Here is a 26,418-nt window from a genome sequence, read left to right as displayed (position 1 = left end):
CATTGCCTCTCATTGGAACTGCCCATGTCTGTTCTGTTTCTGTTTAGAACACTGCGTTTCGAAAGGATTTTGGACTACAGGGATGGGAATCCTTTCTCCAACCTTGGGTTATGAGGAATGCTTTTTTCAGGTTGTGGTCTCACTTTCAAGCAGTTTTTCTGGGCTTTTGCTAATTTTTTTGATTGGTTTTGTTTTTGCCACAGGAAGAGCTAAGCATCTCCCTTATGTCTTCTGGCTGTGGTGTCACAGGTGGAACAGCAGTGTCTACCCTGAGATTATGCACAGAGTTACTAAAAGGGCTTCATTTTGTACATCACATCTTTAATCCCCCTGGATATCCCCTTAAAATGATAAAAATGCTGTTTCAAGTGAAAACAAAAAAAATCCCCAGCCCCAGCTAAAAACAAGTGGGCAGGGACAAAAGAAAACTTTTTTAAAGTTTCATTGACAGGGAACACCAAGGAGAGTTAAAGACACTCAGAGAGAAAGAGGACTTGGTGTTGTCAGGAGCTGGGTGAGGAGGGAGGGGAGTGCGCGCTCTGGATCCAAGGTTTCACTTTGAGGAAAGAAATAGTATGAAACTAGATGGTAGTGATGGTCGCACAACATTGTGAATGCCTCTAATGCTCCTCAGTTGCACAATTTAAAAGGGGAAAAGTCTATATTTTATTAATGAAACTCCAAAAAGAAAAATAAACCTTGCCATAAATGAAGTGAAACAAACAAAGGAAACTAAAGAAAACCAAACAAAAACATCTCCAGAGGAAGGGAAGTCAAGTTTGGGAGGGGGAGGGGAATGATAGTGGGAATTTGGAGAACATTTTGGAGAAGAAGGTGTGGGTGGATGCAGAGGGGGCTCTACCCCAGTTGGTGGTGATGCCTGAACTGTTTCTCCATTGTCCAGCAGTCCAGCTGCAGATGCAGGTTCAGGAGGAGTTGCAGGAGCGGCAGGAGGGAACTCGCGGTCTCCTGCTGGATCCAGATCATCCTTTTTTGGTCTCTGACATCTTCCCCTGCCCCTGCCTCCTCTGTAACTATTGGATGTGGAGAGAGATTTAAGTCTTGTGGAAGAGCTCATGCTGTGTGAGAGGAAAAATTTACCCACCTGCCTCCCTTTCCATGTGCCTCTTCAAGGACAGAAAACTTCCCAGAGCTTTCCAGACAGCTCCCACCCAGAAAGTGCCCACAGGATGTGTTCTGTGACTGAATTTTTCCAGACAGGTGGTCTGAGGCCATTCTTTTCTCTGGTCCCAACAGTAGCTTCTGGGTACACCTCCTTGTGTGGCCCAGCCCTCGCCCCTCCCTCACCTACACACACGCATCAGCCCTGCCTTCCTGAACTTCGGGCTCTGTTTTGGGGGCTCCTGGTCCTCCACCTGACTTGCAGCGAGGTGGGCACTGTGCTCCATGTCAGAGCAGGGTGTGCTGAGCAACCCGTCATCCACAGGCAGGTACCAGGGGAGAGCCCTGGGTGATCTCTGGGTCAGAGGCGTGCCCCACTGATTTGTGGGCCACGGTGGAGGGGACCCTGCCATATCCAGACCCACCTGGATCCTGCGCTGGCCCTCAGAAGAGCGGCACATCAGCCCTTCACTTGGGGGAGGGGGCGTTGGTTTTCTTATTCATCAGCTGCTGTTCAATATGTGGTATCTAGCTCTGCAATGACAGTGACCAGCAGCTGACCCGGCCTGGAAGCCTCAGAGCCCTGCCCGGCCAGGAACACTCCTGCTTCTGTCCACTCGACCCTCTGCTGACAGATCAGACCGAGACCTTGTTCAGCTCAGACACCCGGGAGGGAAAAGACATACCCAGAATGCATGGGCTCCACCTTGGGCAGCAGGACCCTTCCCTGGCTCTCCACATCCCAGCCAGCCAGCTTTGCCCTGGGCTGTGGATGTGACCGGCCCACCAGGCCTCTGAACTGCTCTTGCTTTGGGCAGAAACCCATCCCCAAATTGACTGCTCCACCTCCACCAGCCAGGACGGGGCCGTCGGGATACCTGGGTGGGATCAGAGTGGTGGCCTGGCCTGGGCGGGCCTGCCCTGGGCCTCCCTGTGTTACCTTTGGGTCTCTCTGGCCAAAAGTCCAGAGGCGCCTTGGGTGAGACATGACCCAGCGCTGGCAGCGTTGGTTAAGCCCCTCGCTGCGGGCTTTCCGGGGTCTGTGGCCTCGGGATATTGGGATGCAGCAGAACGTGACTCTGTCTCCAATCAAGTGAGCTGAGTAGGAACTTCTCTACAGAGTGGGTGCCTGGTGACTTTAGTTCCAAGTTCTGTTGGGCTCTATTGCTGGGAAAATGAGATCACTTCCTGAGGTCCACTTACCCAAGCTTCCTCCTGACACATAGCTCCCCAAGGACCTTTCCGGGCTGCCGATCTATCATTTCTCACTCCATGCCATGTCCACACACAGTGACACCAACTCAGCCCCCCTCATAGCCCTGGGGAGGCGTGGATGCAGCCAGTGCTGCAGCTCTGAAGATACAGCTGGGTTCAGACATGGCTCCCCCAACTCAACAGTTCTATCACCATGGAAAAGCCACGTGCCTCTCAGGGTCTCCCCAATCTCCCGTCAGCACAGTGGGGACCATTCTGGCCCCTGCTTCCTAGAGAAGCCATCCTGTCTCTAGACCTAGAAACACCTACTGCATCTGTCACCCCCATGGGCTGGCATCACAGGGAGCTCGTGCACAGACTTAGCAAAGGAATGACCCCACAGAGGGATGGCGGAGCGCAGAGAAGATGCCACACAGGCCTGGGTCTGCCCTGAGGTCTGGAGAAAGTCACTTTCCTTATTGCTTGCTTCCCAGCTCCCAGTCGTGCGACTAAATTTAAATACAACTCTGACGTCGTCAGCTCTGGCAAACAACCTCCTAGGTCTTTCTGTCATGTTGACATACAGGCCCAGATTCTGATCTCGGCCTCTGTGGTGGACTGCCCCACAATGTCTTCATACTTTTTGCCTTCAGTTCCCACGCCCTTTTGTGATCCCCACACCCTCCCCTGGAGGATGGATGGACTTTGAGACCAGGTTCTGACATGCAGACTGACTTGTGAAAATGTGCGTGAGTTCCACTCCTTCCCAGCTCCAGTTTTCCTTCTCTCTGTCTCTGTCTCTCAGTGCCTCTCTCTCTGTCTTTTCTCTCTGTTTCTCTGTCTCCCTTGCTTCTCTGTGTTTCAGTCTGTCTGTCTCTTTTCCGGTATGTATGTGTGTATACATTTATGTGTATATGTGTGTATTTATGTGTGTGTATTGTTCGGGCCCAGGGCAAGTCACTTCTGAAAATCCCTTGATGACATATTGATTATTTTGAATTCATGTTACTAAAGAAAAATTATCTTTGAAAATTGTGCAAGCACTTTGGTGGAATCTTCTCTAAGGACCAGCACTGCTAGGGAAGTGATGTTCCTGTGGCACTTTGATGTATCCTGTACCTTGTTCTGCCGGAGAGGAGCGTCCATTTGCTCTTCCCTCCAGGGGACCTCCTGGGGCCTCTGCCTGCTCACGTTGTCACCAGGGCTGGTTGTCACCGGGCTAAAGACCTGCCAGTGTGATGGTGGCCAATGTTATCTCTGCAGTCTGTCCATCTGCCTATGTCCTCACCTTACAGGTCGAGCATCTCTAGCACACACTGGCCACCTGCACTGCCTCTCGTTGGAACTGCCTGTGTGTGTTTTGTTTCTTTTCAGAACACTGGGCTTCAAGATGTTTTTGCACCACAGCGATGTGAAGCTTTTCTCCGATCTTGGGTCATGAGGAAAGCTTTTTCCAGGCTGTGGTTTTTCTTTCCAGCTGTCTTTCTTGGCCTTTGTTTTCTGCTTTAGTTTGGTTTTATTTTGCCACAAGAAGAGCTAAGCATCTCCCTTCTGGCTCTGGTTTCACACTTAGAACAGCAGTGCCTACCACGAGATTATGCACAGAGTTACCAAAAGGGCTTCATTTGGTACGTCTCATCTTTAATCCATCTGGATTTCCCTCTCAAAATACAAAAATGCTAATTCACGTGAAAACAAACAAACAAAAAATTCACCCATCCCTACTTAAGATATGAGGGCAGCGAGAAAAAAAAGCCACCTTTTATATGATTTCATTGATAGGGAACATCCAGGATAGGTTAAGACAGAGAGAGAAAGGGGATTAGTGCTTCTCATTGGCTGGGGGTGGTAGGATGTGGGGTGCGCTTTGTATACAAGCTTTTAGTTTGAGGAAGGCAATTGTCTAAACCAGTGGTGTTGGTCTCACAACATTTTTAATGCACTTAATGCTCCTTAAAATTGCACAATTTAAAATGGGAAAAGGCTAAACTTTATTCTTGTAAACTTAAAACAAAAATAGAATATACTATAATAGAAAAGAAAAATATCTGACTCCATAGAAGATCTGTCCTTTTGGCTTTAAACCTGTGCCCTATTTTCTAGGCTTAATCTTACTAGCTCTGCACCTTTTGTAAAACAGTGTTGCCTTTAGCCTGAAATATACAGGAAAGCCTATTTTCAAGTCTTTGGTCTTTAAGGATATTAACACTTTTGCACTTATATAAAGACAGCAAGTTGCAGAATAGAAAATAACTTTTGCTTTGTTAGAGGTTTTACAGAGGCCCTATGACCTGGTCTATGTTGACAGCTGCAGACCAAGATAATGGCAGACTAATATCTTGGAGAACCATCTTCCCCAAGTCAGACTTCAGGCTCCTTTTCTAGTAAATAGGGGAGGGGCTGTGGTTGGTTGTTGCAAACTTCTTGGTGTCGGATTTCTTTGTCCTTTGAATCCTTTGCAGCTGTCCACGTGAATCAGATCACCGTGTTCCTGTAACACCTGCAACAAAACAAATTTTTCTATTCTGCAACTTGTTATCTTTATAAGAGTGCAAAAGTGTTAATATCCTTAAAGGTCAGAGTTTTGAGAATAGGATCTTCTGTTTATTTCAGCCTAAAGGTAACATTATTTTACAAAAGTTGCAGAGCTAGCAAGACTAAGCCTAGAAAACACGGCAGAGGGTTAAAGGAAAGGAAAAGATCCAATATGGAGTCAGATTTGTTCTTCTCTATTACAGTGCCTTTGGGTGAGAGCTAAGAGGATGACTCCTGGGTGGGTCCTCTACAGTCCCAGGCTGCAGTTCAGGCAGGGTCCCTGCCAGATTCACCATGACTTTGGACCTGATCTCCCACAGAGAAAGTGACAATTATTGGATTAAAATTACCTGTCAAAATCCCTTCAATTGCCTGTAAACTATACCACAGCAGAGGATGTCTCCTTGGCCAGTTAACTGCCAGTCTCCCCTGATGCAAGGGACCAGCGTCACGGCGGGATCCATGGTGGCCTGGACAGTGCACATTCCTACTTTTCTCTCCAGCCTTGGCTTCCTAAAATTGATGCTTTGAAAGCTCCCGTCCCTCTTCCCTCTGGCCTGGTGTGAATGAACAAGATACCTGCACCCACCTGGGCTGAGGCCAGGCCACGCACACAGCCCCATGCACACAGCCCACCATCTGCTGTCTACCCCTGGGCTCAAGTGCACCCTCTGAAATCCCCCACCCCAAAGGTCCGCGTGCCTAGTGCCTCCGCCCTAGGGGTCCAGATCACCATCAGGACCATCAACCACCCAAGGCCCACAGGCCATTGGCTGGCAGCCTGGGATCACCCTGACCCATCGGGTCAGATGAGACACAGGGTGCGGGGATCAGGGTGCCAGGGCGGGAATTGGAACCTCTTTCAGCCCAGCCTGCCTCGCCCTGTAGCCTCAGACACTAACTATGAAGGTGCACACTAGGCTGGATCCCCCGCTGGTGGCAGTAGTCATCATTACTGGAGCTCAGATTTCCCCACCCCAACCACAGGGTTAGGGGTGAGGGAGTGAGCTTAGGGTAGGGGTGCACTCAGAGTGAAGGGGATCCCATGGTGAGGGGGTATAGGTTGAGGAGTGTGGGGCCGCTCAGATTGGAACTGACCTGGCTGAGAGGTGAGGAGTATAGTTTCAGGATTTTGGGGGTCCTTTGGTGAGGCATGAGTGTGTAGGGGCCATAGGTTAGGACCAAGCAGGACGGAGTGTCAGGGCACAGACCTCGGTTTGAGGAGAAGAAGCCCTGTCTTTAAGGTCTGGTGGGAGACTGGGCCTGGCCAGGGGTGGGAGGGTAGTAACAGGGAGGGGAAGGTGAGCAGGGGAAGTGGGGCTGGTGGGGTGTGGCCTGGCCCAGGGCAGTCGTGGTTCTAGTTCAGTGCCAGGACCCAGTGGTGGCGGGGTGAAGGCTCTGGGGATGGAGACCCGGCGGGACGAGCAGGAGGGGCACCACCTGGCTCCTCCCGGCCCCAGTGGCCAGGTCTGGTAAAGCAGGAGACCCACCCGAGCAGTTTGCGCTGCAGGAGGGAGGAGGAGGAGGGGCGCGCACGCGCTGACGGACAGATGCGCGGACGCCGGAACCCGCCCAGAACGAGTGGAAGCTGGCGGCAGCCGGTTGCTCCTGGACCAGCTCCTGGAAGAGGAACACGGTCTGGGGTCTGGGCCGCCGCTTGCCCTTGGTTTGGCTGCTGCTCCCGGGCAGTTAAGGGGGCGCTGGTGGGGGCGTGCTGCTCGAAGCCGGAGGGTGACGCCTGGGCTGTGCGACTGAGGAGGCGCACAGGGAGGTGTGCGGAGGTGAGGTCACGGCCGCGCGTCCGGTTAGGACCCTGAGGCGGTTCCCAGCCGCCTCTGTGGTTAGTGGTAACCCCGCTATTAGTAGTTCCTGAACCCCGCGTTTTTGCCGCCGCTTATACCCGGGTTTAGGAGAGCAGGTACTGCCCCGGGAGGTGGGAGGGCACCGGACGGCTCCGAAGCATCTCTGACTGGCCCTCAGACCATGACCTGCTCCCGGGAGGCGGGTGCGGTGCGGTCGCGAGGCCTCGGATGCAATGGGGGCTGCCCCATGAGAGCCCCTGGATTTGCTCCCATCTTCCCCGCGGCCTGACCTTGGGGGCGGCCTCTAAATCCCCAGGTTCTTGTGACTCAGGTTACAGGTCAGGCTGCCCCTGGGAGGTGGGCGCAGTGTGATCAGTGTGCTGGGATGGCTGCAGCAACAGCGGGAAATGGTCGCAAACCCCGCGCTTTCACAGGGCAGCCCCAGTCCCACCATCGCAGCCGCCGCCATTCCCTGAAAGCACAGCACCTGCCTTCCAGGAGCAGGCTGGCCTCTAACCTGAGTTCCACGAATCTGGGGCAGCAGAGGCCAATCTCAGGCCATGCGCTGGGGAGTTTGAAGCCAATCCACGGGCTTTCATGGGCAGACCCCATAACCCGCCACTGCCTTCGACCACACCGCGCCCTCCTTCCAGAAGCAGGCTGACCTGCGGACCGTGCCTGGAGCAGCAAAAGCCGAGCCCTGGACAGGCCGTGGGAGAGAAGGGGGCAAGTCGACCAGCCTGCCAGGTCGCTGCCCATCTCCCTGCCGCTGCCCCAGGTTCGTGGATCACTTGTTTTCAAGTCAGTGGGTTCCTGAGAGGCAGGAGCGGTGCAGTCAGGAGGCGGGGTCTGCGGGGAGGGGTGCTGCCCCAAGGGGATCAGGTGGACTTGCTCCCATCTCCCCCAGGGCCAGATCTGTGGACGGCCTCTGCTGCCCCAGGTTCACAGGACGCATGTCATGTCAGTCTGTCCCTGGGAGGAGTGCTCAGTGCCCTCGGGGCAGCCTCAGTGGCTGACAATGATTTTGGAAGTGGGCTCTAGCCCAGCATAACTAACTCTCCTTTCTTCTCTTGCTTCCTCAGTTGGTGGCTGTATAGGCTTTTTCATTATAGGTTATTGCTGGATAATGAACATAGGTTTCTCTGCTATACAGAAGAAACTTTATTTAAAATCTATTTTTATATATAGTGGCTAACATTTGTAAATCTCAAACTCCCAAATATATCCCTTGCCATCCCCTTTCCCTGGTAACCTTAAGATTGTTGACTAAGTCTGCAAGTCTGTTTCTGTTTTGTAGATGAGTTCACAGTGTCTTTTTCTCTATTTTTTTAGATTGCACATATGAGTGATATCATTTGGTATTTTTCTGTTTCTGGCTGCTTTCACTTAGAATGACGATCTCTAGCTCCACCCATGTTGCTGCAAATGGTTTTATTTTGTCCTATTCATGGTAGAGTAATATTCCAGTCTATAAATATGCCACAACTTCTTTATCCAGTCATCTGTTGCTACATTTAGCTTGCCTCCATGTCTCGGCTACTGTATACAGTGATGCTATGAACACTGGGGTGCAGGTATCTTTTCACATTGGAGTTCTTTCCAGTTATATACCCAGATGTGGGATTTCTGGGTCATAGGGTAAGTATACTTTTAGTTTTTTGAGGGATTTCCATGCTTTCCATAATGACTACACCAAACTGGATTCCCACCAGCAGTGTAAGAGGGTACCCTTCCCTCTACAGCCTCTCTAGCATTTATCATTCATGAACTTCTGAGCGATGGCCATTCTGACTGGTGTGAGCTGATATCTCATTGTAGTTTTGATATGAATCTCTCTGTTTGTTAGTGATATCGAGCATTTTTTCATGTGCCTATTGGCCATTTGTGTCTTCATTGGAGAAATGCTTGTTTAGGTCTTCTGCCTATGTTTGGATTGAGTTGTTTGTTTTTTTGTTTTTAAGTTGTATGAGCTGTTTATATATTCTGAAAATTAAGGCTTTTTTGTTAGTCGTATCATTTGCAAATATTTTCTCCCATTCGTAGGTTGTTGTTTCCTTTTTTTTACTTATGGTTGCCTATGCTGTGAAGAAATTTATGAGTTTAATTACGTCCCTTTTGTTTTTTTCTCTTATTTCCATTGCCTGGGTAGATTGCCCTAGGAGAACGTTGCTAAGATTTATGTCAGATAATGTTTTGCGTATGTTTTCTTTTAGGAGATTTATCATGTCTTGTCCATCTGCATCTTAAGCCTGTACTCTAGATCTGTGCTTCAGTTTTGAATTTTGAGCTTCTTAGAGAACACCTACTCTTAGCTCATATGTCAGATTCAACATGTCTAAAGCTGATTTCATAATCATTTTTCTTGCAGCGTATCCATTTATTCAGTGGCATAATCATTCTTCTAGTCTTGAATACCCAAAGGCTTGGAATGGTCTTTGATTTATATTTCTCTCACCACCCTCCACATATTCTTGGCTTCTGGAACTGTATGTTTTTGGTTTCAAATGTCTATTCTGATTGCTGATACTCTGATGAAGAGCGTTCATCCCTGATACAAGAATTTTTCCTTCTGCTGAATTCTTGGATATTCTCTCCCCTCCTTTCAGTCAACCTTCAGTTTTGACCCTCCAACATCTAGAGTCAAGTCAAAGACTTACCACAACCAGATCTCAGCCAGGTAGTCTCGACCCTTAATCACTTTGGCCTTACCTTATTTGTTCCAATCATTATGTGACTTAGCCTCCTAGGGTAACCTGTGCCTTATTAAAATCCAGGAGTCACCAGTCTTTTCCTATCCAGTCCTCAGTTAAAACAGCTTAGAATTGCCCTGAGAACTAGTTGGAGCCCCATCCCCTTCATTGATTCTTCCCTATTTATTCCAAATACTTCTAGCTCCTCTTTGTATTTCTGCACTGTTCATGATCGGTAGCCTGTAATCTAGTCTTTGAGTACTGACTTGGTACCATTGCCGGTTGGTTTCCAATGTGTCTCCTCACTTAGCTGGTAACTGGAGAAGACTCCCTTGTTCAGCCTCCTTTATACCTTCACCCTGCTTAGCATCGGGCATTAGCAGGCATCCAGGCAGTGCTAACCTACTTTATTCGCAGGGGTGGTGGTTTGGAGTATAGCTAATAACTATTAATTCAGTGTTGCAATTAAAAAAGAAAGCCAAGAAAATCCATAAAACTTTATCTCCATGTTCAGTTTAGCGCTTTACCTCAACAGTTTTCTTAACTCTGTGTTTACATTCACATAGTGTTCAGTGCTTTTACTGTTCCCTGAGGCAAGCAGGTGAGTTGTCATTATGTTTGACTTTCACGTTACATTTCATATTGGATATATTTGTGCAATGACAAAACCTTCTTTTATAAGTAAACAGCTGGAAGCCCAGAGAGACTAACAGCCTAAACCAGGGTCACCTGGTTAGTGTTTGGCACAGGCCAGGACCGCGGTTCACATCTTCCAGCTGCTCCTCTTCCAGTGCCTTTTCATTCCAGTGCTGGGAAATGTAGCCCCATCAGCCAAACGGCCAAGTCTCATTGCTGCCCCTTTACCTGCCAGTGATGGCAGTGCTACAAAACGTGGCAAAGGAAAGGTCAGAAATAGGAGTGATAAAAGACATGGAAGTGCTGGAAATGGATCCTCAGCCTCTTCCTCCCTATTTGAGCACCTCACAAGTGTCCCTCTCTGACACTGCTGTTCATTGATTATAACACAGTCTTTAAAATCAGACTGATCTTTTGTAGGACATGCTTTTATCCTGGTCCCTTTCCTGCTAGTAGTCACCGTCATGGGCAGAAAGTGCCTGACTGTGCTCTGTTTGTCACTTAGGTGGGAGGGGAAGTGGGAGACGAAGCGGGTTGAACTGAAGCCGAGCTTTTTACAGCTCTGTTGTTCTAGGACCAGAGCAGTTCCACTCCTGCTTTCATCACCTCTCCACCTCTGAGTCCCAGCTACCCACTCCTGCCTGCTTCCCCACATGCCACGTCCTGGGGGAGGACAGTGTGGTTGGCAATGCCCCCTCCACCCTCCGCCTTCCGCCCTGGGAGGTGCAGGAGTCTGCTTCAACTTTTGAGCTGTTTTGGTAGTTGGGCTTTTCCAGCCTTTCTAGGCATCTGCTTTCCAGCTCTGGGAAATTGGAGATGTAACTTAACCATACAAGTTCTATACTAATGTATACAGTGGCATTAATGTGATGTTGTCTTTAAGGTGTTCTGGGACTGGATAGGAGGTTTTTAACACAGGATGCTTCACATCCAATTCTAAAGGCCTACAGGATGCAGGTGTAATTCAAGTTCTTACATGGCTGTAAGGCAGACATGGACATTATTTTATAATGTGACCATATGTTCATAGATTACGGTTAGTCCGCCGGCTCTGTATCTAATAAAAGTTTAAATTCCAAACGCTTGAAGAAAATTTGTGGACCATGTCTTTTTGCCTGTAACTAGTTGCAAAAACTGAAATCAAGACTCTACCACAAGCCAGTGTTTCCCAGTAGAGAAACCCTCTACTTTTACAACCTCTAAGTAATTCAGTGGTTCTTTGGGTGAGATGAGGGATGCCAGAGTATTTTGTTGGGACACTAGAGTGGCATGACAAGTATTCTGGGACTGGTTACAGTTGAATCTCTGCTTCCTATATCCTGGACTGATTACAGAGTCAATGTTAGTGCGTTAACCAGCTTCTGAATGCAAGGGTAGCTAGGAAGACAACAGAGAAAATAGAAGGATATAAAGTAATGGAGAGACTTCAGAGCAGTACAAATGTTGACTTTGACACCACCAGCTGCTGACTTGAACTTGGCAGGAATTTGTGAGAAATGGTGGGTGTCACTGCAAGAAAGAGAGTCCTGCAGCTTTTGGGGTGAACAGGCAAAGGGGAGAGCAGATATGGTGACCACTCGGGGGCTGATTATTTGTGTCCTGAATGTGAAAATGTCTGGTCTCCTGTTCAATTTTGCAGCCACAACTTCACGTGACTCAGGGCATTATTTCCACCAGATACCATAAAAACATAAACAACCTCTGTTTCCCAAAGTGTTTGTTCTCGATCTGAGATGATTGTCCTGTGGTGGGAGGTAAGTGGGCGGTGGGTCCTATTACATCACTCCCTTTCACTAAAAGTCTACCTCGCTGCTTTTCACCCTACTGCTAGGGGTGCTGCCATTCTGTTACACCTAGACCTATAAGACAGGCTTACCTGAATCCTCACGTGAAGAGGGATAGTTATGTGCAGTTTTAAATAATTGCTTGGGTCATGTGGTCCTTTGTTCCCTCCATTGGAAATCACTATTCCAGAGCAAATAGTATGAATCTATATAAACTATATTGTTTGTAAGATGTCTTCGGAAGTTTTGCAGTAGGTTTAAATATTTGCTTGGTGATGGCCTCTTGATTGTTTGAAGGAGGCAACCCTCACTAGGGGCTTTGTTGGCTCCCTTAGATTTCCCTTACTGGCAGTAGAGTGTTCGTAGGCAGAGTTAGAAAGTTAACTGGGCTGAGAAGCCGAATTTGCCCACAGCTGGGAATTGGTAGAAGAGTCAGTTATGGAAGGAAGGATTTAGGATTATCTGGTAGCAGAGTTGTGGGATCCAAGCCCTGGGAAACCTCAGCTTTTGTAGAGTATATTCTGTAACAATAGGCTATTGGATAATTTTAACACTTGTTATGGGATGTAGAGTTGGGTAAAGACTTAAAAGTGAAAGAACCTTAAAAAAGAATCTCCAAATATTTTAAAGAAAACAGTACTCAGAATGAGAGCTTTCCTGGAAAAGACTAGTTCTTCACTTCACAGGGGAAGCAGGGAGAAAGTGTAACTGCACTTACAGTAACTTAAAAGGTAAACCTTACCCTCCCACTTAGCTGTTTCCTGGTGTAAGTTCATATTCCACATCTGTAGTTTTAGACATGATGTGTCATTTTCTGGTACTCCATTCTGCTTCTGAGTGAGAGACTGACGCAAAGTCACATAGCAATTGAAAAATTGCACAAAAGTCTTTATTGTTAAAAATGTAGATATGTGGCAGAGTGCTGCATTTGCAAATGACTTTCAGTACAGAGAACACTTAAAAGAATGCGGTGTTATTTCTTTTTTTATTCCTTTAAGCCTTTGAATAGAAGGTTTTCTTTGCAGAGTTTCTGGAGTACATCAGAACAAGCAGGAACTAAAAATAGCTTTAAGAAAGCACCAGTATAGATGTTGTTTATAGTATGGTATCTGTCTTAAAGTTAACTCTTTAAAGCAGGAAGTTGTAACTCTCAATTTCTTAAGCAAATAAAAAACATTCTTGACTCTTAATGACATACTTTGTGGGGTGAAGCTGCTTTTGCTTCCATTCTGAGCATTGAAAGGCCTTCAAGGATAATTCTACCAGTCCTCAATATTTTATTTTCCTTCTGTTGTGAACTTGTTATTAAACTTGAAGGAGATATAAATATCATTAACTTGCTACATATGTAGATATTTAGTGTTACATAGTCAGAAAATTTGTGTACATCACACGTATCTACATAATTCCCCAGGTTCCAACTGTGTTCCTGATAAAAGAATGGTGGGAAATGGCATTATGGGGATATGTCTTGCAGTACACAGTGTTTCCCCTGTTCCCTCTACCAGATCTGGATATTCTTTCATCTTTCGGCTTCTAGAATTTCTACCTCTTTTTCTTAAGACAGGTGTAACTCATCCCCCTGCTCACACAAATATGCGTACACACACACACACACACACACACACACAATGTGCCATAGGGAGTAGCGTGCACCATCCCATTCTCTGACTACAGCTCTGATCCCACACACTGGAGGCAGTGTCTTGCACGAATTCATTTGTAAGTTCCTTTTTAAAACTCGGGTGGTCGGGAAATAGGACTGATATCCTCACCTAGTAGGCAAGCCCTCAAGGATAACTTCTATGGTTAATGCCAGGGTATCTTAATGTTTGAGTACCTGGGTTTCATGTCTTCCTGTACCACCTGTGTGACCCATGATTCCCACAGTTCTGTCTCCCGTTAGACTTTTTCTCTCAAACTCTGGACTCTTATAATATTCTGCTGATTTGGCATCTTCACTTGGAACTCTGATATCTTAAAACCAACATGTGTAAAAACTGAGCCCTTGGTCCTCCTACCCCCCAAACTGGTTCTTTATGCAGCCTCCCCCATTCAGTTAGTGGAAACTTAATCCTTCCAGCTGCTTGGGTCAAAAATCTTGGAGTTATTCTGACTTTCACTGACATACCACATGAATTCTGTCAATAGATCTGGTTTGACACTGCCTTTAAAACATATCCAGAGCCCAGCCACTTCTCACCATGGCTCCTGCTTCCACTGCTGCTTCCCTGCCCTGAGCCACTGTCCTCTCCTCCTGCATAGCCCTTCTCAGTAGCTTCCCACCTTTCATCTCTGACCCGTTTGCACTATTCTCACCCCGCAGTCAAGTGAGCCTTGAAAACCTAAGTTAGATTGTGTCGTCCTTCTGCAGTGCCTCCCCATTTCACTCCGGGTAAAAGCCACAGTCCTTACAATGTCCTCCAAGGCCATACAGGATCTGCACTGACCCTTCTCCGCAGCTCCAGCCGTGCCCCCATTCTGGAACATGCGAGGTCACGCTGGCCTTGGTGATGGTTATTCCGTCCTCCTGGGACTTCTCACCTCCTAGTCTTAATTCTAACCTCAGTTCACAGTGTGCCCTGCTCTGGTATTTAATACAACATCACCCTCATCCTATACCCTCAACTCTCTTTACTTTGCCCTTTTTACTTTTATACATGGTTCCTCTTTCCTAGCATGCCACCTCCTCTGCTGCTCTGTTGTGTGTATTGTCATCTCCACCCCCCACCCCAGCTAGACTCCAACCAAGCTCCGTGAGGACAGGACTTTTGTTTTGTTTATTGATCTATTCCAAGTGCCTAGAGTAGTCCTGGGTACATTGTAGGCCGTCAAAAATTATTTGCTGAATAAATTAAAAGGCTATTTTAAAAATGAATCATCCTTTCATTAACAGGTGAGGAAAGGAAGCTGCATGAAGGAAAATGGTGCAGTAAATAATGATATTTGCCTGTTGTACTATGTATGATATATATATATGTGTTTTAGTCTTAATTTGGTATCTCAGTTTCTTAATTTAATAGCTGTATTAAGGTGTAATTTACAGGCCATAAAATTCACATATTATAATTGTACAAGTCAGCCATTTTAACTATTTCTAGAGTTGTGCAACTGTGTCCTCATAAAGTCCCCTTGTGTCCATCCATATGCAGTTCGCCCTCCCCTCAGTGGCACCCTGATTTTATTTGTTTTTGTTTTTTTGGCAATCACATCTGAAAAGAATAATTTACACAGCAGTACTAATATAGCTTTGCACTTTTAGAAATGACACACTTAAATATGAAATCAGGAGTCATTGCTGAATGTAGGCAGCAGTATCAGACATCGGTGAGAAGAATGGACTTGAGTGTCAGACTGGCTGCGATATTACCCAGCTCCACCATTTACCAAGTTACCCAAATTATTTTCTGTCTCAAGCTCTATGTCTGTTATATGGGTGTAATAATAGCAGCTTACAGAGTTGTGAGGATTAAGCAAACAGGGAAACAAAATTTAGTATAGTGGCCAGCTTATGTTATTACCTAAGAAATAGCCTTGCAGGTAGAGAGCAAAATTCAAATCAGTTTCTAAAGTATGTGTAAAATATGATCCAGTTCCTGCCTGGTTTGTAAACACGTATGCCTACTGCAGAATATAAAAGCAGGCTAATTTCCAACAGAAAAGATCATTTCTCAGCATTTCTTTCAAAGGTAGTTGCAAAATAATTTTTACTAAATTTTCTGTGCCCATCTCTGACAGAGCTTTGACACCAGGGAAGTAATTATCTACATTTTTGTTAAAATGATGCTGACCATCAGGAAGTGTTCCGAATTATATTTTAGCCTTTATGTTGGGAAATATTGTGAAACTTCTTCTAAATTAATGGGGGAGGGGCATTCATTGTAGCTCTTGTAGCCTGATAAGGCTTCTCTAAATTATCTTTTTTTAAATTTTAATTAAAGTAATTAATTAATTTTTTGCAGGGGGTGGTAATTATGTTTTTATTTATTTTATTTTTATAAGAAGTTCTGGGGATTGAACCCAGGCCCTTGTGCATGCTAAGAATATGATCTTTCACTTGAGCTATACCCCCCTAAATTATCTTTAATAAGGTCTTTTTCTCTGTTTTGTTATTTTCTTTTATGTACAGATGCACAAAGCAGGGTCATCAGAAGCCTCTCAATTCCAAAGATGATTATAGTGAAAAACATTGCACAGTGACAGTGAATCCTTGGAATATGAAGAAAGATTGTAAAGTCCTGAATGAATTAAGAAGGAATTGTTACATTAACTTACATGTAACCATGGCTCTCTTACCTTTATTTTTCACTTTATAATGAAGATATTCCTCACCCGTCAAGGTTGCTTTGTTAGATATAGGGAATATCTAAAGCCTTTTCTGGAAGTTTTTTAAATAAATAAGAGCAGGTAATTTATCAGAAGTGTGAATGGTGTAATCTGCTCTGTCTAGTATGGTAGCCACCAGCCACATGTGACTATTGTGAATTGAGATGTTCTATAAGTGGAAAATACATAATAGATTTTCAAGACTTCGTACAACAATAATAATGTAAAATATTTATTAAAAGTTTTCAAAGTGTTAATCACTTTTGAAATGATAGTATATTGGATATTTTGGGATAAATATAATTATTCCTGGAATTAAGTACACTTGTTCCTTTTTATTGTCTAAATGGGATTACTGGAAAATTGTGACTTGCACTATGTTTCTATTGACAGTGCTGGCTTCTAACTTATTGCAAATAATATGAAAAAAACTTTGATTAAGTATTTTATAATTGAGTAGTTGATTTCCATCATATTACTTTCAGGTGTACAACACAGAGGCTCAACATCTTTATATATTATATTCCATTTAATGTCACCATAAAATAATGGCTATATTTCCCTGTGCTGTATGATACAGCCCTATAACCTATCCATTTTATACATAGTACTTTTTACCTCTCAATCCCTTACCCCCTTCCTGCCTCCCTCTCCTCCTTCTCCCCATTGGTAACCACCAGTCTGTTCTGTGTACCTGTGAGTCTATTTCTGTTTTATTATAGTAATTAATTTGTTTTATTTTTTAGATATACATATAAGTTAATAAATAGAATATTTGTTTTTCTTTCTCTGACATATTTCACTTAGCATAATACCCTGTAGGTCCATCCATGTTATTGCAAAAGACATTATTTAATTTTTTAATGGCTGAGCAGTATTCCATTGTGTGTGTGTGTTCATGTGTATATATGTGTGTGTGTATGCGTGTATATATGTAAATATACATATATATATAATATACCACAACTTCTTTATCCAGTCATCTGCCAGTGAACATTTGGGTTGTTTCAGTGTGTTGGCTATTGTAAATAGTGCTGCTGTGAACACTGGGGTGCATGTGTCTTTTTGAATTATATTTTTCTCCAGACATATACCCATGAATGGGATTGCTGGATCACACGGAAGTATATTTTCAGTTTTTTAAGGAAACTCTATACTGTCCTCCATGGTGGCTGCAACATTTACATTCCCACCAACCGAGTAGGAGGGTTCCTTTTTCTCTTAAAAGGTCAAAAATTCTCTACATTTATATACTTTCCTTACAGTTTAGGACACAATTTGGCAAAAGCCAGATAGAATTTAATAGGAGTAAATACAGTATTTTTTCAAATGTCCATGCATTATGGATAGATATGTTATTGATGAGTTGGTTCCCTATTTTTGTAGATGCAGAAGTTTTTATAGCTTCACAGACATTTCAGTCTTGCAGAAAGAAAAATGTCTTTGCATTTTGCTGAACTTGTCCGGGTGGCTTTATGGAATTTGGTCCAGGCCTGCAGAGGTGAATACACATCCAAACCTGAACCATTTGAATGTCTGCAAGATTTTAAGAGTCTAGAATGTCAGATCTGGACTATAACTCTGGTGAATGACATCAGTGAGTGGACTCAAGAAAACTCCATTTGAGTGCAAAGCCTTTCATAAGCCAAAAAAGGCTTTGAAATTGTGGCAAAGCCAGAGACTTTTGTGCACCACATATGGCCACAAACCCATGGGGACAACCACAGGCCTTCTGGAGTGCCAAGGGAATTCCATGTGAGGAGTCCAGCACTCACAGGAATCCAACAAGTCCCTGCCAGCCAGAGCACCTTCATTGCTACTGTGGTATTTTGAGCAAATGTCTTTTCTTCAGGTTCAAATTGGTTTGTTGTTTTTTTTTTAATAAAAGAAAATCAAACAACTTCTTGTTCCCGTGGTGAAAGTAAAAGTCTAACATTTTCTGATTTCTTTTGACAGAGAAAACTTGAGCCTATGAATCTAAACTCATCTGTGATGGTCTGCAGCTGGGAGCAAGCAGATCAGTGTCAGTCCCTTTGCAGCCGTTGGCTGGGAGCCTGCATGTTCCCTGGAATGATATTTGAATCATGTCACCCTAGCCGTGCCTTTGCTCTGGACTGGGAGGCGAGTCAGTCAGAATCTGCATTATGGAATGTATGTTTCAGATCCAAAGCTAGGAGATCTTTTTTAATAGCCAGAGAATGTAGTCATAAATATATCTATTAATGTATTTATGCAAGAACAATTTTAAAGTTTTTTTATTATAAAAATTTCCCCCAAAATTGAAAATGAAAGAACATTGGAATTAAAATCCAATGGAATTAAAAGCAGTGGAATTAAAAATCATCTGTACCTTAGTTATACATAAAGAATCTTAAAATCCTTCTAAACATTTTTTTGTTCAAATGTAGATATTTTTCCCTTCCAAAAATGAAAATTATTATTTCACATTTTTTTCTTTTTCCTTTTATTATATATTCCATATTAATAAATATAATTCTTTTAAATCCCTTTTAATGGCTGTTTAACATTATATTGAACAGATATGTAAATAGTCCTAGGTTTAAGAAATTTAAAAAATTGTCATTACAATGCCCCTGCAAAGAATTTTTTCGTGTTTCTATTTTTAGTTACTAATTTGGACTAAAAGTTAACAAGTTTACTTTTCTTCATCTAAAACATTGGTTATTTTATGAATGAATTGTAAGGATTTTAAATAACTTTTCAGTAATTTCAACAAAGAAATTAACTTTAAGGCAAAAATGTATGATGGTTTGCAAATATATTTTCATTATATCTTCACTTTTACCAGTGTCATATCTGTGTGTGTTTGCACAAGTGCTTTAACTACCAGCAATGTAAGAAAAATCTGTGTACAAAAAATGTGAAAATAGTTTCCTGGTTTGTGTTTTCATTCTCCCAATATAGGTTTTGGATGACAAGCTTGTATTTGCAAATGTACACACCCTGTGGGAGGTGCTCTGTACATACGCTGAGATACTGTACATAAAATTGCCTCTGAATCCCAATCATCTGAAAACCGTGTCCTCAGCCTTTGATACCTTCAGCTGTTTTATGAAAGTCCTCCAAGTGGATGAAAGTATCAACAACCGGAACAAGAGTTTTTCATTGCCCTATTTGAGAAGAGCTGCGTGAACGACTTTTATATTCAGGATAGAGATACATTCATCAATCCAACCACCAGGAGCCTCACTGTAAGTCTAAACCGAGTTTAGCTGCTGTCTTGGGGGTGATTTAGAACCTGCTGTTGAATTATAAGTGATTTGGTTTTGTTGGTTTGGTTTGGTTTTTAAAAGCTGCCCATAAAAATGAAAAAAGAGAAAGAAAAGAAATATGCCTACAGATTCCTGTTAGGATAGTAAACAGTGGCTGGTTATTTACCCTGTATAAACCACACGCTTTCTTAGAATCTATTTAGGTTTACTTCATCCTTTCTTAGATCAAGTATCAAGTAAGGGACAGTTTTAAAAAAAAATTCAGGATTAACTGGCTTGTGAGCTCCGGGATCTGCAAGGCAGCTTTCCCTTCCCATGGTGTAAGTCAAATGGCAGAAATGAAATAAAGCACTTCATGTATCCTCCGGTGTTAACAGGAAAAGGTGAGTCTTCTTGACCTTGTTACTTCCTGGGTAAAATGAAGATAATATGTCAGGAGTCGACAAGCCCATTTAGGGCAGGAACCATGTTGTCTTGTTCACTGCTGAATCCCAGGCACCAGGAAGGCTGAGTTTAACAAGTGGGTGAATGAATGAACTGTAGTTCCCCCAGAGTTACCATGTGGGGCAGTGTGGATTAGCAGCTAAGAGCATAGACTCGAGAGGTGAGGGTACAGCTCAAGTGATGGGGCGCATGCTTAGCACGCATAAAGTCCTGGGTTCAGCCCCCAACACCTCCTCTAAAATAGACAAATAACCCTAATTACCTCCCCACCCCCCACCAGAATTACCTTATTATCTCCCTGCCACCAAAAAAAAAAAAAAAAAAGGTAGAAGTGGCCAAGAGCATAGACTCAGGCTGGAACACTTGTGCTGGTTTCTCGCTGTCTACCTTGTAAAAGTCATTTAGCCTCTGTGTTTATCAAGTTCCTCATCAATAAAATGGGGATAATAATAGTACCCACCTCGTAGAGATGCTATGGGGATTAATGAATCTGTTTGAATTTTAGAACAGCCCTGGCTAATAGTAAGTACTATGCATTTGCCAGCTCTTTTCATAATTACTGACAGATGTTATTATCAACCAAAGAAGTATTAGTTCTTTGTAAGGGAAATGCATGTTAGACCATTTCATTTATCATTTTCTGTAATTCAGGCTTTTTCCCTCTGAAATACCATTTTCTGTCTGTGCACTAGTAAATCACAGGGCTTTCCAAATTTCATCTGTCTGAGTTCTTGTCATGATGACAATACTGCAGAGTTTTGACATTTTTTAGGGACTCCATCTGAGATGACAGCAACCCCTCAAATTCAGAAGCACTTCTCTAACTGACAACATCTCGCATGAAATGAAGTTTGTAAAATGTAAGAGCTTCAGACGCTAAATGATGCCATAAATGCAAAGATGTTATATCTAAGCTCTTTAAATAAATCCTGTCATTGAAATAAAGGAAATACTATATTATAGCGCTCTATGACTTTGTTACTTGCTATCCGTCTATCTGACTCTTTAAGACAAAAGAAAGCAAAGACTGAGATTGATCATTACTACTGTGTGGTACACGTATTTGTGGATGAAGACCATACTGAAATGCACTGTCTAAGATACTAAAATGGACACTAAACAGCTGCTTGATGCACATGCATGAACAGAACAGGGAGCTGGTTGCAGGGAGCAGACACTGAGCTTCCTGGATCAGAGACTCAGCATAGCAGTCCAGCCCAGCAGTCCACATGTTTTATATTTATATCCCAGCAAAATTAGCAGTGAGAGTCTGAAATGAACTTTGGGGACACTTGCAAACAGCTGTCATGATTACTAATGTGGGACACCAGGATTCTACAGTGTTTAGTTGGCATCGGCACACAACCATTTCTTTTCCACTAAAGCCTGTTGTAATTGCTGGTTCCACATCCAGGCTGAGGAATCATCTCATGTGGTGTTTGGGAGGGAGGTAAGTGGAGTCAGGACCCATGCTAAGGCTGGGTGGGTAATAATCTGGTTCTAGTACAGGAGAAAGGAAAGTAGGTCAGGTGGGAAGGAGAATGACTGGATTTAAATTTTGTTTCTTGAGTAAGCTAAATATATAACATCATGTCAAGTTTCTTTATTGTTTATATTCCATGTGCTGTCACCGAATAACTACTGAATTGTGGGGACAAAAAAGCCTGGGTTTTAGAATTGACCCTGCCCCTAAACAGCCAGAGTCCAGGTTCCTCTGGGTGTCCAAGGAGGGGGCTGCTGCCTCCACTGAAGCAGTTTGGGCACTTGGGTGGCGTAGTTTTTTTGCTGAGGAAGACTGGCCCGGTTGTAGGACATTAAGCATCTGCAAGGCCCTCACCAGGTACCCACGGTGGTCCCAGGACTGTAACATCCAAGTGTTCCTTTCCAGCCACGTTTGCAAATGACCCTCAAGGGGTTAGTATTAATCCTCGGTGAGAATTATGAAAAATTATATGGTACCTCCATCCCTTCTGGCAAAGGAGGGCCCCTTATTTACAAATGACCACAAAGTGTTAGCACCACATTTTATTAGCAGAACATGTGAACACGTGGTGACAGTGACGCTCACCTGTTTGCTTCTGCTTCCCAGTGCAACTTCAGCCTCCATCAGAGGACCTCAGCTGCCCCAGCGAACAGGGCCTTCTGTACATGGAATGTGCTCCTCCTCGAAGCATAGACAAGAAGCAGCCCTTAGATCTCATCAGGTGAGCTGTTGTGGAGAGCACTCCAGTGGGAAGGGCTCAGGGTTGCCCTCATGGCTTCTGAGTGTGACAGTCCTCCAAGAGTGTTACCAACCAGGAAGCTCACAGGAGCTCTGAGCTTTGTTGCCCCAAGTTTTTACTGGAGACTTTATTACAAAGACATGATTTATTGGGTCACTACTGACATGGCTACCCCAAACACTAACTGTAAGTCAAAGCCCTAACATTTGAGCCCCTACCTCTCCTGATGGTCACTCACTTGTCACAAAGCTCAAAGCCCCACTCCTTTAATCACATGGTTGGTGTCTCTGGCTGGCCAGTCCCCATCCTGAGTTATCTAATGAACACAAGCCATCCAAGGGTCCACCATGAATAGTAAAGACACTCCTATCTTGGGAAATTTCAAGGCTTTAGGGGTTGCCGTCCAGGAACTGGGAACAAAGACCTACCAAATTCTTCATTAAACAGGAGTAAATGTTAGGTTTCACTTAAATTATAAAATAAGAGAAGTATTCTCACTGCTTAGCTCTATCTGCTGTTCGACACCGTTTCACTACACCACGTGACTGTAATGTCGCGCTCAGCATGTGTATTCTCAGAGCATCAGCGCCGGCTGCTCCCCGGGAGCTTATGCTGTTTGTGCAAGGCTGCTGGGAGGAGGGAGGCCAAGGAAAACTGAGCAAACAAAAATAATCGGGCTAATAAGGAAACAATTTCAGATTGAAATGAAGGAAATAATACAGTGTTGAGATGGGAGACTTGGGGGAAATGGAGTCAAGAAAGCTATCTTTGAGAAGGTTACATGTGAGCTAAGATGGTGATAAGGAGGCTGGTCTTTGAGGATCTGGGATAAGTCACCCCAGGAATAGAGGCAGCTTGTCCATTGCCCCGAGGCACAAATGTGCTCAGCAGGTTTGAGGAGATACTGGAGCCAACGCTGGTGAGAGTGATGAGACGCGAGGTTTAGAAGGGCATCAGGAGCACGGAAAGTAGTGTAGACTCTACGTGCAGTGAGAAGCAGTCATGATAGTTTAAGCACTAAGGTAATTTTCTCTCACAATTTGCAAAGATAATGTGGAGAATGAATTTCAGGGACCCAGGAAGCAGGGAGGCCTGGTCGGAGGCTCTTGGAGTGGGCCAGATGAGAGATGGTGGGAGCCAGGGAGAATGCGTTTGGGGAGTGGAGCTGACAGGATGCAGTTATGGGCTGGCTGTGGATGGTGAGGAGAAGGGTCAAGGTAGCCCCAGGTCGGCCTGGAGCCAGGTGCCTGATCTTCCTAATCTCAGTGCCCCATTCAGATGCCCACCTACTTGGGCAAACCTCTTAACCTTCAAAGTGAGGGTTTTAAATCACTGAAGTCTTTTTGTTTGTTTCACATTTTATGGAAAGATTCAAACACGTACAGAAGTAGAGAGAACAGCACAGCCAGCCTGTCTGTATCAGTCACCCATCTCCAGAATTATCAACTCAGAGTCACTGTTGTTGCAACTTTCATCTCCACCTCTTCCCCTCCCCCACTTCGGGATCATTTTGAAGGCAATCCTATGTAGCTTAACCTTTCATTAGTGAAATGACAAGGTCTCTTTCAAATACAATTGGAATATTCATTTTTTTTAGGGTTACAAAATAATTCCCTGATTGTCACAAAAATACACTTTTAAGCAGTTTTGGGGTTGAAATCAGGATCCAGACTAAGTTCACACATTGCAGCTAGCATATCTCTCAAGTGGGTTCTAATCTATAATTTTCCTGTTTCTCATTTTCCTTGAAATTGCTGAGGGATTTCTCTATTTCCTGTTTGGTTGATTTCATTCTCCCCTGTGGTTAGACTTATTTCTCCATCCTATGTATTGGCTTTAGCTAAGTGATTCGATCCTCCCCTAAAAGCTTGATCTGAACGAGGTTCAAATTTGTGCAAGAATATTTGTTATATGAAGTTTTGTACTCCTGTCATAAGGTACATAATGTCCAGTTGACTCTCTTTTTTGTGATGACAGCAGCCAATAATGATTGTCACCCGGGATCATTATTTCATAAGGGATTTTATTTCATGTGGTCATACTCTAATTTCCTCCCACAATTATCAGCAGGATCACAGTCATGAAGAGGCACTTTCTCATTAACCCGGATTACCCTGTAAAACAGTTTTAAAAGAGGAAGTTTATATATTTGTAAATATTTAAAGTTGATACATTTTTCTATTGTTTCTAATGTTTTTTTTCTAATAGAGGTACTGAAGATTGAATCTAGGACCTTATGCTAGCTGAGCACACACTCTGCCACTGAGTGTACCCCATCCCCCTTGAGATTCATATTTATATGATATATTCCTTCTGTTATTTTTGTTTTATGTTATACAGAATTTGATGGCAGGGCAATGGGTTTGATGGCTATTTAATCATTCTTTATGGGATTTTGGGGTTGGTGTGTGTGTGTTTGTGTTTGTAAAGAGAACAATTTTCCCACTATTTTAAGTATGTTTTGTGAAGGAAATTATGTTGATCTGTTCCCTTCTCCTGGTCCATGTATTCCCTTGTTGCTTCCCACTAGTGGCCCCTTGAGCTCTGTGACAAGACTAGCATGTCGTTAATCCAGGTTGAAGGAGATCTGAAGAGATTTATTCAAGGAGATGAAATTTGTAGACAATGAATCGGAAAGTATTGAGAAAGTTATTCATTAGGAGAAGGTATGGGGTTGAATTGTTAAGCGCAGAGAAATCTAAGCTATGAACCACCAAGACAATTATTAACTCCAGGAAAAACAAAGTAGGGAATAAAAAAGTAAGCCTAGCAGACAACTTGCTACAGCTGTGAACAGTCTGTACAGAGTCCTAATAATGTAAAGCAAGGATACTGAGCTGATCAAAATTATAATGTATTTGTATCAAAAGTTTGGAAGAATGAAGGTTTTGGTGTGTAGAGGAGATGTGGTTTGAAAGAGAGCTTAATATTCATTTTCCAAAATAGAAAGTTAAATAGGTGATACATAAAGCTGAAAAAGTCAGTAGGCTGTGTTACAAGGATATTAGTCAGAAATAGGGAGTTTTTATTCCAAGAGTCAGCAGTAGGAGCTGAACATTGTTGCTTCTGACCAGGAAATGGGGTGGTTGTTGGGAACTGCTCCTTTTTACAATCGGTGTTCGAGAACTGTTTGACTCTTTAATGAATGTATGGTATAAGTTTGATAAAAAGAAATCAAAGCTGAATTTTGAAAAATTGATGTTAAGAATTGGGGTGTTTTTGACAGAGAGAGATAACAATCAGACAAAACTACATTTGAAGGGATCCTCATTATTTCTAGCCTTTCAGCAAGGACTAGGGGGCAGACATCTGTTTAAGGTTCAAAAATTCTTTCTGACATTCTTGCCGACATGTAACCTTTGGAAGTAATGAACTCTCCGTCATTGTAAATATGCACGCAGAGGCTGCCTGACCAGCTCTCTAACTGTAGCAGGGTGTGTTTACCATTGGCCAGTTGGAGCAAGCAACTTCTAACATTCTTTCAGTTTTGAATGTGGCATTTTCAGGATGGATAGTTGATAAGAATGTATTACAAAAAGCTTAACAAGAAAGAGTCCAAGACATCTCAAACCCATTGCCAGGGTTTTCTCTGCCAGACACCATCCTGAGCCTGCCATCTGTGAGCCAGGCCACAAAGACCAGTCACATGAGAATGAACACACTTTGTCCCTCCTATCTGATTTGGCATCGGGCTCAGCCATTTTCCCCATGGAATGGTCAACGCCCAGGTCTCTGACGATGGAGCTGGTCTCACAGCAGCCCTGTGAGCGCTGGTCCAGCCCTAGGGGTTCCTGCGTGAAGTTTCTCAGGACTCCAGGCTGTTCTCAGAGCTGAGTCCCCCCTAGGCTAAGCCCTCGGAGCTCATCTCAGCTCCAGACTGAGCCGGAAGCTTCCGAGAGAACTCAGAGCTGAGGAAAGTCACAGGTCTTACCCAGCACTGCCGCGTCAGCAGTGCTCCAGCTGAGGGAAGTAGCAGCAGCAGCAAACACACCTGAGCCGCCGCCTCATTTTTCCGCCTCATCCCTAAGCCCTCTGTGTCTGCCTGTCTGTGTCTGTCTCCCTTTCAGGACCAGCCTGGCACCGCTTCGTGCCCTGCCTCCTTTCTTCTAATCTTGCCTCCCTGGCCTGTTCCGTCTACTCCAGCTTAACTGAGTAACATTGAAGTGTTTTTGAAACCTAGGAACAGCCGACGAGCTAGATACAAAGAATACAGGGCAGTTCCTTACTCAGCCACATCCCTCCTGCCCTCTCCCATTCCTACATGAGTTTTATAAATATTTTGTCAGAGAGACATTGCACTCCCAGTTGTTATCATTATCAGCCATTTCCTTATTATCTGTGGTTTACGATGCATTTGCTCCAGGGAAGTTCCCGAGATAAGGCAGACTCAGATGACTGAGCCAGTAGGTGAAGTCCACTTGTGTCAAGCC

At 44.1% G+C, this 26,418-nt stretch overlaps 2 long non-coding RNA genes across 2 annotated transcripts in view; one reads left to right on the top strand and one right to left on the bottom strand.

Moving 5' to 3' along the window:
• The window catches only part of LOC141577225 (uncharacterized), a 276,443-nt gene that overhangs the window by 52,182 nt on the left and 197,843 nt on the right, over positions 1–26,418 (bottom strand). The gene's annotated exons all lie outside the window — the stretch shown is intronic.
• LOC141577222 (uncharacterized) lies at positions 14,480–20,726 on the top strand. Its single transcript, XR_012506039.1, has 3 exons — positions 14,480–16,170; positions 18,046–18,240; positions 19,015–20,726. It is a non-coding gene; the product is annotated as an uncharacterized LOC141577222 (long non-coding RNA).

This window comes from Camelus bactrianus, chromosome 3 (assembly GCF_048773025.1).
Source record: "Camelus bactrianus isolate YW-2024 breed Bactrian camel chromosome 3, ASM4877302v1, whole genome shotgun sequence".
Lineage (NCBI taxonomy): Eukaryota > Metazoa > Chordata > Mammalia > Artiodactyla > Camelidae > Camelus > Camelus bactrianus.
The sequence above is the reverse complement of the archived record's forward strand: the minus strand, read 5'-3'. Positions and strand labels throughout refer to the sequence as shown.